The sequence below is a fragment of the Balaenoptera physalus genome (genome assembly GCF_965194825.1).
Source record: "Balaenoptera physalus genome assembly, chromosome: 15".
Lineage (NCBI taxonomy): Eukaryota > Metazoa > Chordata > Mammalia > Artiodactyla > Balaenopteridae > Balaenoptera > Balaenoptera physalus.
The window spans coordinates 17,533,253-17,549,277 of record NC_138894.1 but is presented as its reverse complement, the minus strand read 5'-3'; the positions used below and the strand labels follow the sequence as shown (position 1 = coordinate 17,549,277).

Genomic DNA, 16,025 nt, shown 5'->3' with positions numbered 1-16,025 from the left:
GTCCTGCTCCTTTTCTGTCATGTTAATAGATGGTGCCAGACTTGGGAACTAAAGCTTCCACGAACTTCTCTGAACATGAGGTGTGCTTTTCAGGGGGAGAAAGGTGTTTCTCAAAACTTGGACCTGAGTTCTTCTCAGACAAAGGATTCAAGCATAAGGACCAGAGAAACTGACTTTCAGGGATGTTCCGACCTGAAGAAGTGTCATTTTGTAAATGATGACAATTCCTGAATACCAGGAGAGGACAGCGAGGGAACCTGGAAGAACGCACCAGGCAGACTGGGCCTCTTCTTCTGCAATCCCTGCCACCGCCTTCCTGCACACCCTCCAAGCCCTCTCCTCCCCTTGGTCAGGTTCCCCGACCACCCTCCCCTCCCATCCAGCCCACATCCTGCCCTGACTTCATGGCTGACTGAGCACATCCGTCTCCTGTTATGGATGTGGACTGAACTGTGCCCCCCCCCGACCCCCAATTCACAGGCTGAAGCTCTAACCCTCACTATGACTGTATTTGGAGATGGTAATTAAGGTTAAACGAGGTCATTTGGGTGGGGTCCTGATGCAATAGGATTGGTGAGCTCTCCCTCTCTGTGCAGAGAAAAGGCCACGTGAGGACACAGCAAGAAGGCAGCCATCTGCAAACTGAGGAGAGAGGCCTCATCACAAACCAACCCAGCCAGCCTCTGATTTCGTACTGTGAGCCTCCAGAACTGTGAGGAAATCGATTTCTGTTGTTTACGCCACACAGTCTGTAGTAGCCTGTGATGGCAGCCCAAGCAGACTAGCACACCTCCTTCCCCCAAATCCCACACCACGCTGGGGTAATGATAAGAATTAACACCAATCTCTCCATCTCCAAGGCCCAGTGAAAGTTACACCCTCTGCTGAGCGCTTCAGGACTGTCTCAGTCCCTTCCTAGAAATTTCCGTTCTTTTCATTTCTACTGCCCTGAAAGGTAATTTTTCCTTTAAATTGTTTAAAGGAAAACAAGATAAGACAAGACCGACAAGACAGACAAGCCTCAGGAGCAATAAGCTATGAAGAATGATATGAAGAACGAAATGAAAAGCACAATAAAGCTAACTTCACACACTTAACCACATCTGGACCGGCTACTGGGCTAATTAGGCATAAGTGGTAAGCAGCTCACAAAATGTCTACACACTGTATTTGCTGCTGCCATAAAGAATGTCGCTGGCCACCTGGCTCTACAAGGATTGAGTCCCTTGCCACTGCAGTCACTGACCTTCAACACATCCTGAAAGGAGTTCCAGGTGGAGATCAGAAATGAGGTACCCTGTGCTCTGGGAAAACTGGCAGAACAGGCCTTCAGACAGAAATTTTTAGGAGAAATGAAAAAATGCTGTATGTCACATCAGTAGCCAAGTTTCTTTGCCAATTGCTTTGTAATCGGGTGTTTAAACTATGCCTTTCAAAGAATTTTCTCATTTATAGACAGTTATTGTTTTACTTTGGTGCTTTTGCAAAAATTCCTTCATCTTCAAGGAGATTCATAGAAAGAACTTTTTGACAAGAACAGATTTCTGATAAATGTTGGATCATACCACTGAACTGGGTAAGAAATTAAAGAATCCTAATGGAACCTGGATTCTAGCATCTTCCCATACTTAGAAAAGCGCTAAAATCGTTAACAGAGACATCTGTTCCTTGTGACTAGCATCAACCTTCTTACCAAGATGTGTGCCTGGTTGCACGTACCCCCTTCGTCAAATCACATATAGACTGACTGCCCCACTGACCTCTTGGAAGCAGTTCCTCAGAGTTATCTGAGAGGCTGCCTCCTGGGCTATAGTCCTCAGCAAGTCCCCAAATAAAACTGAAACTCACATCTCTCACAAGTGTTTTTATTTCAGTCAACAGCTTTAACCACCACAAAGGGACCCAGAGCAGACTTCTCTCCACCTGAACTCTATAAGGATCCAGAGCCTTGGAGCCTTGGTACCAGCAGGGCCCTTTGTGCCCATCCACCTCCTCAGCAGGTCCAAACGAATTTAAGTAAGCCTCTCCTGGTTCTTGGATCTCCTGATAATTGGTTGATGATCCTGAGTTCTACTTGGTGATATATAACAGGTACCTAGCCCACCAGTTGAAAGACACTGGGAAAAAAGGTGCCCCCCCACCAGCTGAAAGACACTGGGGGAGCCCAGTTGAAAGACACTGGGATTTGCTCAGTTGAAAGACACAGAGCAGTCTGGTCTGGGTGGCTAGGTGGGCAGGCCTAAAGTCTTTCCTAAACAAGGGGCATCAGAAATCCAGCCTCCAGCTAACACTCCAGCCAGGTTCATGTACTTAACGAAACTTATACTTACAAGTTAGTTACTTAATTGGGTATTAAAGGAAATATCACCATGAAAATGGCCCAAATGGGGCTCTTTTCTTGCATACGCAGTTAAGTTAGAGGAAGCTAGCTTGATAAAACATCTGTTCAGAATTCTGACCCTAAGGGAACAAGTCCTTCTAGGAAAAATTTGTATTTCTTTCCCTGTGCACAGGAATTCTTATCTTATCAGACCATCTCCAATTCCTGAGACTAAGGAAAAAACACTGTATGTCACAGCAGCAGCCAAGTTTCTTTGCCAATTGAATTGTAATCAGGTGTTTAAACCATGCCTTTAAAAGAATTTTCTCATTTATAGACGGTTATTGTTTTACTTTGGTGCTTTTGCAAAAAATCCTTCATCTTCAGGAAGATTCATAGAAAGAACATTTTGACAAGAACAGATTTCTGTTAAATTTTGGATCATACCACTGAACTGGGTAAGAAATTAAAGAATCCTAGTGGAAAGCCTGACGGCTTCATAAAACTTAGCAAAAAAGATTAGTTACATAGGAATGAGTGAACTGGTGAATATCGTCATAATTTTTATAGTTTTTGTCTGAAATATTAGACTTTTAATCTGTGTTTTCCAGATATAAGGAAACCTTTCCCCTCAAGCTAATTATGACTCACAGCCACATGGTAAATTATACCTTTGTAAGCAGAATTGAAACATTTATCTTTTCTCTCTACCTGATCCCTCCAGAAATTGGGAAACTTATGTTCCCAGCAGCCTTATCAGATGAATAAGAAAGGTCACCTCCTGACAGGTGCAGGAATCTCAAGATATTCTGGGGACCTCAGGAACACAGGAATTCACCCAAATCTATAGATATCACAGGCAGAATCTGTGCCAAGCCCTTGGTGTGGCTTTCCTTGTCTTGGGAGGCCTTTTAAAAACTCGATCTGAGGTTCCTTATGAAAAGCTCCAGCCCAGCCAATTTAAAAGAGCCTATGTGACCCATTAACCAGACTTATTTTGCAAACAAATTAGTCTTAATTTGGCTGTATGCGGTAGAAATTAGGGTAATTTTAGAGAAAAAAAGATTATGTTTCAGTGAATGTTAAATGCTAGTTTTGTTCACTGAGGTCTGTATTTACTGCCTATACTCACTTCCCAGAGAGTTCCTTGTGGTTATATTACATTACTGTAAAGTTTAAATGAATTATTAAAAGGATATTCTAAGTTTGTTTCTGAAGCTTATCTCAGTATTCTATCTTTGGATGAAGACCAGGTGCCCCATGAGCTGCAACCAGGAGATTATGCAATACAGGAAAAGGCGTCATTTAAAGAACTATCTCCAACCTAGATGGAAGGACCCTTATCGGGTACTATTAACTAGCTCATGCGAAGTGACTGAAGGGAATTGACTCTTGGATTCATATTTCCCACTTAGAAAGGGCCCCTGCACTGGACTGGTCTATTGAGAGGACTGCTGACCTCAAAATCACCTTAAAACAATGTTCAAACAGAGGAGAAAACTATACCCACAGCAGGACAAGAAGACAACATCAGAAGTAGACAGCTATCTCGAGATGCCAGACCTGACCCACATGATTATTTACTGTGTTTTCTTAATTTCTTGGACTTTTGCATAAATCAGTGTTTTTCTATCATGGTCACAAATCCCAGGCAGACTTTAAAAATTAATACAAGTGTTGGGTTTATGGTCAATTACCTACATCCAGTACTTCTGGGTTACCTTGGTGGACTTTTCTTCTCCAAGGCTCTAACTGGATGGCCCTTAGGAAATTTATTCTAGAAGAAAGAGGCTGTAGGTCTGTTTGGGCCATTATTGACATTACTCGATGGGAATCATACTTGTTCTGACCATGACCATAAATATGAATTTTCTTTAAAAGTTACTCAAGCTCAATCAGAGCAACGAGCTAAATTTCAGTCAAAGAATATAACCTCCTTCAGTTATGGGATGGATTTATATGGCTAACACCAGGCTGTGATCATTTAAGTCTAAAAGCCCCCTTATGTTGGGAACAATTAAACCATACCAAGGCTAATCAAACTAATAACACTAGGAAATTGGGCTGGTGCTGGTATGGAACAGATTGGGCAGGCAACTGGGAATATAGCACCTAATGGAAATTCTTGGCTTAAATTCTTACTTTTGGCCCTATTAATGCTACTAGCTACATTACTTATATTCTACCTATTTTACAAGATCGTTGTTTCTTGCATTACAAAATGTGTTACTGAGCCTCCAATAAAAGTGATGACTAGACAACTTGAAACAATTGACCCAATATATAGTTCTATTTGAGATTAATGATTATAATAGTGTAACTCTAGACATGGGAGGAAGGAACGAGAGGGAATCTTTCCTGGACCATAAGAGAATAGTAAGACAGGTGGTCCAGAGACTTTTCTCTACTGTTAACAGGGCCTAGTCCAGTAATAGCACATTGAGTGGCCTACCAACAAAGTCCCGGCCTGACCTAGGAATGAGCATTCCTAGCACTGTGGTACAAAATAGTCAGGAAATGCCTTCCAAACCTAGGTTAAATTTATGATGATGAGGGGGCACTGCCAACTAAACAATGTCACTAGCCATCTGGCTCTACAAGGATTGAGTCATTAGCCACTGCAATTGTTGACCTTTAACATAGCCTGACCTCAAGGAAGAGATCAGGAATGAGGCACTCTGTGCTCTGGGAAAACTGGCAGAACAGGCCTTCAGACAGATATTTTTTAGGAGAAAATTTTTGCAAACCTGGATTCTTGCATCCTCCCATTGTTAGAAAAGCACTAAAATCATTAACAGAGACCTTGTGACCAGCAGCAGCCTTCTTACCAAAATGTGCGTTTGGTCAAATGTACCCCCATCGTCAAAATCACATATATACTGACTGCTCCCCCCGTTCCTCTTGGCAGCAGTTCCTCAGAGCTATCAGAGAGGCTGCCTCCCAAGCTATAGTCCTCAGGAAGTCCCCACATAAAACTGAAACTCACAGCTCTCACATTGTGTGTGTTTATTCCAGCCAACACTTCTACAGTCCAACCTGCCTCTGGCCTTTCTCTTATTTTGCATTTTCTCCAACATCAGCAATCATGGTAGGTTTTCCTTTACACAACAACCTAGATGATGCTCACGATCAAGTCCGCACAGAGAACAAGTCTACATGGCAGCTATCCCCCTCCCCAGCTGTCTCACTCCCTAGATCCCAGGTGTCTCACTCCTGCTGGCCCAGGGTCCAGGGCTAACACAACTGAAGCTCTCAGCCAAGAGGCTAACTACCTCTGACACCCCTGCAGAAGTGACCCGTGTCTCGGCCCCATCCAGCCCACACGCAGCTGCCAGGTGAATGTCCTGCAACTCTGCTCATATTTATACTCTCACTTCCCCTGGAAAACAGCAGTGTTGCCCCCCTGCCCTCAGAGCATGCAGTGATTTCCCTACCTCACACTCATTCTCCAGCCTCATCACACCTCACCCCTGCACAGCCCAGCCCACCACCATTCTGCCAGCACAGCGTGCTTTTGGCCAGGTTCGCCTGCACTGCTGGCCCATCTGAAATATCTCCCTCTGTTTCCTCTGCCTGTGTAAATCCTAGCTTTTCCTCGAAAATCAGCTCAAATTCTAATATGCTTATTAAAGTAAGCCGGATAACAATTAGAAAGTAATACTGTTATACCTTTCCCCCATCAATCACATTCTTTGGCAGTCATGTCACCACAGTGGCTGCAGAAGGTGGGCCTCCTCCAGCAGAGGCCACGTCGAGAGCCCACCCCACCTGCAGTGGGTCACTTCAACTGCCAGCAGCAGGGGACCTGGAAGGCACCTTCATTTTCAGGCTCTTCAGTCTACATGGTGCCCTCAAGGTTCAGGGCTGGTTTGGAGAGAAGCTATAAAACTGCACCACAGAACTGGAAACCACTCCTAGAAAGGAAGGGAAGGCCTCCCTAGGGCACCCCACAGCCTATGAGCACACACCTCACGGCCCCCATGAGGTGTGTCTCGCACTGCTGCTGGCCCTGGAGCCACCCACCAGGAAGCTGGGGGAGGCACCCTGCCGTTACTGTGCAACCAGCCTCCCTGCCCTGGTGGCAGGAAGGAAGTTACTCTGGGAGAATTAACAGGGGAAGAAGTCAGGGAAAAGATAGAAACAAATCAGCAGAGTCAATGCTGTGGTTTCGGTTGTTTAAGACAGCGTGGCCAGACAGAGTGATGAGAAAACAACAATCTTCAGAAAGTACCTTCCAATCAGGAAATATCACCTGTGCAAGGCACCGTGCTAGACTCTTTTAAAAAAAAGAAAAAAGTTAAATCAACATCCTTGCTCTCTAGGAGTTTCCATGCTAGTTTGAGAGCTGAAATAAACAAACACATGGAAAGTTAGACACCAATCTAAGAATTAAATAAACATAAAGAGCCACTACAAGGCAGCAAAAGAACAGCTGCCCAGTGGGGATATGGCAACAGATGCTTTTAATTGGGGAGAAAAAGGAGTCTTTGGCAACCTGAGGTAACTCCCAGAGCCAATACAAGGACAGGGACCAGAATGGTGACCAAGAATAGAGACCAATGGTTCTCAAACTTGAGTGTGCATCAAATCACCTGGAAGGCTGGTTAGACCAAATATTGCCAAGTCCCACCCCACAGTCTCTAATTCAGGAAGTCTGGAGTGTGGCCCAAAATTGTGCATTCCTAACAATTCCAAGGTGGTGCTGATGCAGCCGGTGCAGCACACACTTTGAGAACATTCTGCATCAGAAGTAGGAAATGGGTGCCTTAATGACCGATCCAGCTCACAGCTAAATCTTATTAGTACTACACAAGGGGTTCACTTTTTTTTAGGTACTTACCAACATTTAAAAACCAGGGCATTTCCCAGAAAAACCCAGACTTCTGACTTCTCTTTTAAAACAAAAATAGAAAAGTCTGGAAATTGGATGAAGGTGGTCAAAAAGAACAAACTTCCAGTTATAAGATAAATAAGTACTTAGAGATGTAACAGGCAACACGATGACTGCAGTGAACATTTCTGTGTGCTGTAGATGAAAGTTTGTAAGAGAGTCCATCCTAAGAGTTCTCATCACAAGGGAAAAAAACATTTTCTTCTTTGTCCTTTTTTTTTTTATCTATAGGAGATGATGGATGTTAACTAAACTTATCGTGGTAATCATTTCACAGTCTATCATTATACTGTACCTTAAACTTACATGGTGCTGTATGTCAATTATATCTCACTAAAACGGGAAAAAAGAATAAATTATATAATATACTTCCAAATTATGAATTTAAAAAATGGGAAGGTCTGGCCACACTGGGTGCACATTTCTACATGGCCAGCAATCGACTAGGACCAAGCAGCCACTGTCCTCTTCACTTGGCATATTCACCCCACAGGTGCCACAAGTCATGTCACTCCCCACTCCCAACACAGGCCAGTTTCATGCATGCCTGTTGCCTACCCAGCCCCTGCGATCCATGATCTACATAAGCACCTTTAATAACCATATGGGATTCAACAACCTGGAGAGACCATAATTTAACCAGTTCCCAGTGGCTGGGCCCATAGTTTGCATCAATCACACTGCAATTAATAACAACCAACATACATCTGTGTCATTTGCTCAATCATTTCATGGGATAAATTCATAGAAGTTGGATTGCTGGGTCAATTTGATACACAGTAGACCCACAAAAATGTTAAAGATACCATTTAAAATCAATTATAACACAAAATGAGAAAAATCAGCTAGCTAGATGACACTCTCTTTTTCTCCCCCCCCCCCCTTACCTCGCACCATACAGCATGTGGGATCTTAGTTCCCTTACCAGGGATCAAACCCGCACCCCCTGCATTGGAAGCACAGAGTCTTAACCACTGGACCACCAGGGAAGTTCCTAGATGACACTCTTTTCTAGTTGGTCATTTTAAATTAACCAGTGGCAATTCTTACATCTCCTTCCATTTTGGCTCCACCCTAAACCCTCTAATATCATAAATATTAACATCCAGTTAAACTTGCCATTTTATTCCATAACTTCTGCCACCTAAGGTTCTGTGACAACATCCTTTAGTGACACCCTGAAAAACCACTTTGCTACAAGAGAATCAGCCCCACTGAAAGGGCCTACAGTGTACTCAGCGCTGCTGGAACCCCCCTCGCCTCTCCCCATGGCACACACAGGTTTTCACCATGAGGTGGATACCTACAATGAGACACCTTTGAAATGATGCCAAAATCTGCACCCCACCACCCAAACTCTGCAACTTTACCCTGGGTCCTTATTATGGGCTGAAACGTGTCCCCCCCCAAAATTCATGTTGAAGACCTAACCCCCAGTACCTCGGAATGTGACTATATTTGGAGAAGGGTCTTTAAAGAGGTAAGTTAAAATGAGGTCACTAGGGTAGGCTCTAATTCAATATGACTGGTGCCCTTATAAGAACAAGAAATTAGATGCACCCCAATGTTCATTGCAGCACTGTTTACAATAGCCAAGACATGGAAGCAACCTAAATGGCCAACGACAGATGAATGGATAAAGAAGATGTGGTACGTATATACAATGGAATATTACTCAGCCATTAAAAAGAATGAAATAATGCTATTTGCAGCAACATGGGTGGACCTAGAGATTATCATACTAAGTGAAGGAAGTCAGACAGAGAAAGACAAATATCACATAATATTGCTTATATATGGAATCTAAAGAAAATGATACAAATGAACTTATTTACAAACCAGGAACAGACTCACAGACTTAGTGAACAAACTTATGGTTACCAGGGGGGAAGGGTTGGGGGGAGGGATAGATTGGGAGTTTGGGATTGACATGTACACACGGCTATATTTAAAACAGGTAACCAACAAGGATCTACTGTATAGCACAGGGAAAGCTGCTCAACATTCTGTAATAACCTAAATGGGAAAAGAATTTGAAAAAGAATAGATACATATATATGTATAACTGAATCACTTTGCTGTTCACCTGAAACTAACACAACATTGTTAATCAACTATGCTCCAATATAAAATAAAAATTTTAAAAAACGAACAAGAAATTAGGACACAGACACACACAGAGGGAAGCCCATATGAAGACACAGGGAGAAGACGTCCATCTACAAGCCAAGGAGAGAGGCCCTCAGAAGAAACCAACCCTGCTGATGCCTTGATCCCAGACTTTCAGCAGTCTCTAGAATTGTGAGAAAATTAATTTCCGTTGCTTAAGTCACCCAGTCTGTGGCACTTTGTAATGCCAGCCCCAGCAAACTAATACAGCCCCTTATGTCCACTGAAGGTGTTTAACAGCGATTCCCACCTCATGCCCTAGGGAATAGACCAGAAAAGCAAGATGAAAACTCCAGTCTTGTGCTATCACACAAGATTGACCCTTTACTGATCTTCTCCTCTTCTGCATATTCCTTCTCTCTCTCATTGCCCACTGTTTGTCTTTTCTCTCTTCCAGGCACTGGCACCTAGATTCTGAACTGTCACACCCCAGAGCAGAGCAGGGAAAGGGGGAGGGGGAGGGCTGGGTGAGGTAGAGAAGGTGTGAGGTGGGAAGGGGAGGGCCAGAATCGGAGCCCTAAAGGAGGGGCTGACAAGGGGGAGTGGGGGAGAGAGGCACAGCCAAGTATCAGGACTCTGAGCTTGGGTTCAGTCACAAATTGTCTCAGATGTCTACCAACACTTTCTCTCTGCCCAGCACTAGGTTTGCGGGGCCATCCAGAAGGGGTTTTTCACCCTACAGCATCTCAACATCACTTCTGGACCTGAGGGGAGGTCAGAGATATCAGCAGTCCTGTTGGACAGCAGCCAGCCTATGACCATAACGAATGCGGACAAGGCTGCCTAGTCACAGACAGCACAGGGCATCCCCAGAGCTGGCCTCTCCCTGAGAAGTCACTCAGCAGTGCCCTCACTGCTGATATTCTGCTCAGTGATAAGCAACCTCACCTACCCAGACTCCCCTGGAGAGCAGAGGCTGGTAGGAGCCCAGTCAGGGAAGGCAGGAATGGGGTAACTCCACATTTCGTGATTCCAGGCCCCTGCTGAAGCTGGCGCCGGAGCCCTGCTTGCTCCCCTTTAAGCTCTGAGTGGCTGTGAATAGAAAGGGAAGGGCCTCAAGGAAGAGAGTGGGGAGGGAGGATGTCAGGGAAGCATTAGGAGGGAGAGAGGAAAACAGAGATGCCATAATGCCCATGGAGTGACATGATACAACATTCAACTCCAGGGTCCAGGACAGCCCCCCTGCTCCAACCCTAGGCCACAGAGCACCTCCACCTGCAGAGTTCTCATCTGGCTCCTTGCAGCATCCTGAGTAACAGCTGCCCCAGTCCCTCCCGGATAATTCCTCTTCCCCTTCCCCCTTTCCACCAAGCCAGGCAGACTCTGCCTCACCTAATCCTGCTGGGCAGGAAGAGGGACAGACAGCTCTCCTCCCCCTCCTAAAGAGACACGCTGGGTGTTATTCTTAAAGTCTAGCATGTTGTGGAGCTGATCCACCAAGAGCTGGCTGCCGGGGTTTCAGAGGAGCTCTCTACTCCCAGCCTGGTGCACCAGGATAGGACGCAGGGACATGGGGCCAAAATGCAGCATCCCTTGAAGTGCTTCTCTTACGACCCCAAAGGCAGCCAAGCAGGGTCAGATCCAGCTGAGGTCAGAACCCCAGATCCCACATGTGGGATCCATGCATGTGTACAAAAAGACCTATCTTTTTTAAGTTTGCTTTAGACTTTAGAGGGGCCGCCCAGAGCCAGGGGAAGGCAGGATCAACAACTGCTTCATCTTTGAATCCCAAAAGTGAGAAACAGCATGCCCAGCCCATGCTGAGTGCTTAAGAAATGTGTCCAAATAAAGACTAGCGGTAAAAGGAAAGATGACTCCCGAGCAGGCCTGTGCCCAGGTGGAAACACAGAGCTGAGTCTGTGGCGTCTGAACATCACAGCCAGCCACAGGGACACAGTCGATTCAATTTTCCATTTCTGGTCAAAAAATAAGAAATTAAGGGGATGGCCAAGGTGAAGACATGCTGTGGAAGACCCCGCTGGGGGAGCTAGTGGCCCAGCCCAGACCTCCAATTTCTGAAGACTGTGCCCACCTACAACGCCTGGGTTGATGCTCTAGGTGAAAGCAGGGAGAGGTTAATTCAAGGACGAGATGTCCCAGCTCCTGGGGCATTTACAGTAACTGCAGCACTTCGCCCCGCTCTGTATAAGAACACAAAAATATTACATGGCAATGTTGGGAAAGAATGTTAAAAAGCAAAAGAATGCGGTACAAGCAAAAAAATTGGATTTAATGTGAATTTTAAGATGTCGGTCTATATCTACACAGCCGTCAGAAACGCTGTAATCAACTTTTGCAAGTAATCAGCACACATTCATGTTGTATCCCGGTTCAGCCAAGGTACCCACAAGTTCACTGGTTTCCCGTTGCTCTTTCCAAGCTCTGCCCACTGAAATCAGACTTTCACACGTCCTGCCTGGCTGACACATTAGCCAACAACCACTAGTGAGCACCTTCCACGGGCCAGACACCACGTTAGGGGCTGGGGTACAAGGACCAAGAGACCGTAGCCCAGCTTTGGAGGAGCCTGCCCCTTTGGGAGAGGCAGTCTTCAGGTGTCCTGCAGAGGCTGCCACGGGGACACTGAGAGGACAGCAGAGGGTCATCTCTGGACTTAGGAGGCCTTCACAGAGGACATAAGCCAAATCAGCCGTCGGCCAGAGGGACAGCATAGGGAGGGTTCCCAGCAGAGGGGACAGTGGGTGCCTACACTGAGCTCACGTGCCTCCTTCACTAGGCTAGGAAGGATGTTCTTTTTTCTTTTTTCTTTTTTTGGCTTCCCCAACCAGGGATCGAACCCAGGCCCTCGACAGGGAAAGCACAGAGTCCTAACCACTGGAACATCAGAGAATTCTCAGAAGGATGTTCTTGTTCACAAGCAAATCTGCCCATATTTTAGGAAGCAGTTCCCTTTCAGAGATTTCACGTAGTTTTTTCCAGTTCCTTATTTTAAACCAAACCCATCAAGGAGAGGTAAAATGTCAAGATCTCCATCTTTTTTAATTAAAGTATAATTGATTTACAATGTTGTGTTAGTTTTAGGCATACAGCGAAGTGATTTAGTTACACATATATATCTATATATTCTTCTTTAGATTCTTTTCCATTATAGATTATTACAAGATATTGAATATAGTTCCCTGTGCTATACAGTAGGTCCTTGTTGTTTATTTTATATACAGTAATGTGTATCTGCTTATCCCAAGATCCCAATTTATCCCCTCCCTCCTTCCCCCTTTGGGAACTGTAAGTTTGTTTTCTATGTCTGTGAGTCTGTTTCTGTTTTGTAAATAATTTCATTTGTATCAAGATCTCCATCTTCAAGCACATTCCATCTCAATTATGGAAAATGTGGTCAGTCTCAAAGATATGATCGCTTGCTTTTTATTGGAATTTATGACTAGGGAGCAGCAGGAACTCCCTCAGCAAATCAGACTGTAAATCTGGGCAGGTGGCAGCACTCAGAGGCAGAACTAGATTAGAAAATGGGAGACCAGGGGGCCAGGCCAGCCCTGCACAGTCTCACTGAGACCCCAGGCCATCCACCAGGGTCATTCCAACAGGAAACTGTCCCCTGCAGCTTCTGCTCGCTGACCCACCCTCACTTTTGCCGTGGCCTCTGGGAACAGAGACCTGCCAGCCTCACAGGGTTGTTCTTAAAATCCAACACACTGATGGGAGAAGATGCAGAGAGCCCTGCAAAGTACAAAACAAGGCACCGTGCGGTATTCCTGCAGTCAGCCTCCCCTGGGCCTGGCAGGTCCACCTCCTTCTCAAAGGATCTGACCCTCCTTCCTCAGGAAGCTTTCTTAGGCTGGCCAGCACCTCCCAACCTCCCACTCCTCCGACCTTCACCACCAATAGCCAAGGACGGAGAGATGGGGTATCCTTCTAGGAATTCACCCTGCCTCGCCAGCCAGACCACAATCTCCTGCGGGCAGGGGCTGCCTCCCCGACTCCACCCTGCCCTGGACCTTTCCAGTGCTCCACCCTAGAATCAGTTGTTTCTTCTATTAAGTGACTGACCCACCTAAAGAGAACTTGCTCCAAAGAAGAAAGATCCCCGTCTTCCCCAACACCCCAAAACTGTGACTCAGGAAAAGGACTTTTTCATAAGACCTGCAAGTATGTCCCCTGGACAAAACCACTGTTTAAGGCTTCACTTTGTGGGAAAAAAGGGGGGGTGCTTTTCAGCCAAAAGAGTGAGTTATTAGGGTCCTGGGGTAAAGAGGGTGGGAGCCGGTAGTGACACCTACTGCTGGACCGTACAGAAGAGTGACAGCTGACAGGGCAAATATGATATATGTTAGTGCCATCTATTGGCAAGAGTAAACAATAACAAAGGAATGATTCTTGGCTGACAGCAAGAGCACTGCTATGTTTGCACAGGACTTTTACATCCAACTAACTGCCTCTTAGGATACTGGAAGTCTGGAGATGAGTCCTTGCACGTGGAAAGCAGAGGGCAACCCCAGACCTGTTGGCTGCATTCGTATTAGCTCTCAGATCCCAAGACTCAGACCGCAAACCCAAGTATGACTGGGTCCCAAGGACAGACCCCAATGCCAAGGGGACTGGGGCTGTCTCAAATTCCCACCCCACCCCACCCTGACATCCAGTCCCTCACTGGGGAAGCAGGCAGGAGAATCCTGTGGTCGGACAGTCATTTCAGTCAGCTCCTCAGAGGAAGCCAGGCAGCTCACCACGTCTGGATGCCTGGTGGTGCGTGACCATGGAAATGGGATTTAGAAAGATCACTTCTCTAAGGAACCCGAAATCTTTAATGGGAACCCACCTATGCAGAAGGGGAGGGAAGTGAGGTGAGACCCATGGCTGAGCTCATGTACTTTCTTCACATAAGGAATGGCAATGCTGCCAGAAGTATCAAGCAGGCACAAACTTTGGATGAAAAAAATCAGGAATCATAACCTGACTCCATCCTGCAGGATAAGGGTGGTGTCTGCCCTGAGATGGCAAGATCAAATCCATGGACAGGAAGTAGGCATTCTTCCCCTGATGCCAAATCAAAATAACCGAAGGGAACAATGAGTTCTCAGATAGTAGAGAAGAGGTGAAGGGGAAGAGAGAAGGGAGAAAAATAATGGAATCATGAGGGATCTAGAACAGAGAGAGACTTTCTGTTCCCTTTCCAGGCAGAGTTACAGACTCCTTCAATCCCTTACCCCCCATAAAAGCTTACTGAGCATCTACTATGTGCCGACACAGCACTAAGTCCTAGGAAAACAGTGATGAGTCCTGCCCTTGAGAAGCTAGTTAGCTGTATTATAAAGACTTCAGGTTCAGGAGTTCCCTGGCAGTCCAGTGGTTAAGACTCCACGCTTCTACTGCAGGGGGTACGGGTTCGATCCCCAGTCAGGGAACTAAGATCCCACATGCGGCGTGGCGCAGCCAAATAAACAAAAAGACTTCAGGTTCTAGGGAGCAACAACCAGATTACACCTTATCTTTTTATGTAGCACCAAACTCAATAGGAATTCAATGGGTGTGCTGACTAAATGAATATAGGAATGGGTGGCTAAGAGGGTAACTCTTTATGAGCTCACACCCTCGTCCTTGAAGTTTAGGACCAGCTGGGCAGGGATGGTTTAATACTGAGAAATCTATAGATAGAGGTCAAACAAAGAAAGCCATAAGATTAAGACATCACTGAAAGTTGCTAAGAGAGTAAATCTTAAAAGTTCCCATCACAAGAAAAAAAATTTAGTAACTATGGATGGTCATGGATGTCAACTAGACTTATTGTGGTGGTCATTTCTCAATACATACAAATATCAAATCATTATGTTGTACATCTGAAACTAATATAATGTTATATGTCAATTATATCTCAATTTTTTCAAAAAAATCACGACAGATCATAACAGAAGCAAGAAAAAAGATCTTGATGAAACTCAACAACTGCTTCTGATAAAGGTCCCAGCAAAACAGAAATTCAAGTATGTTTCATTCACATCATAAATACTAATCAACTAGCAGCACCATGTTTAATGGTGAACTATCAAAAGTTTTCTCATTCAAGTTAGGGAAAGGAAGGGTGCCTGATCTTCCCACTACTACTTAATGCTGTTTTAGGCATCCTAGCCAACACATTAGGGCAAGAAAAAGAAATGAGACAAACTGTGGAAAGATGGACACAAAATAGTTATTTATCCATGATATGTCTGAACACTAAGAAAACAAGAGAATCAACTAGCATTGTTAGCATACAAGATTTCAATTAAGTGGTTAAATTAATATATAAAAATCAGTAACCAGCTGGAAAATATGAGAAAAGAGTCTTTACACCAACAAAGTTTATATTAAAAACAATGAATAAACTTATGAATTGAGCAAAATCTAGATCAAGAATACTACAAAATAAAAAAGAGGACTAAACTGAATGGAAGGGATAACATGCTCCTGGATTACAGGACTTAATGTGAGGAAAAGTCTCAGTTCTTCCCAAATTGATCTAGGAATTAACAAAATCTTAATCAAAATGGTTTTAAGAATCATTAAGGAAAGCAACATCATTATCCATTTTTTAATATAGCATAAAGTGAATGAATGTCATATTGACACAGAAATAGGCAAACAGTACAATGAAACAAAATGGAAAGTCCAGAAACAGAGAGAGAGAGAGTG

General features: G+C 44.8%; 1 protein-coding gene across 1 annotated transcript in view; it reads right to left on the bottom strand.

Annotated features, from left to right (window-relative positions):
- The window catches only part of TRABD2A (TraB domain containing 2A), a 59,844-nt gene that overhangs the window by 28,999 nt on the left and 14,820 nt on the right, over positions 1-16,025 (bottom strand).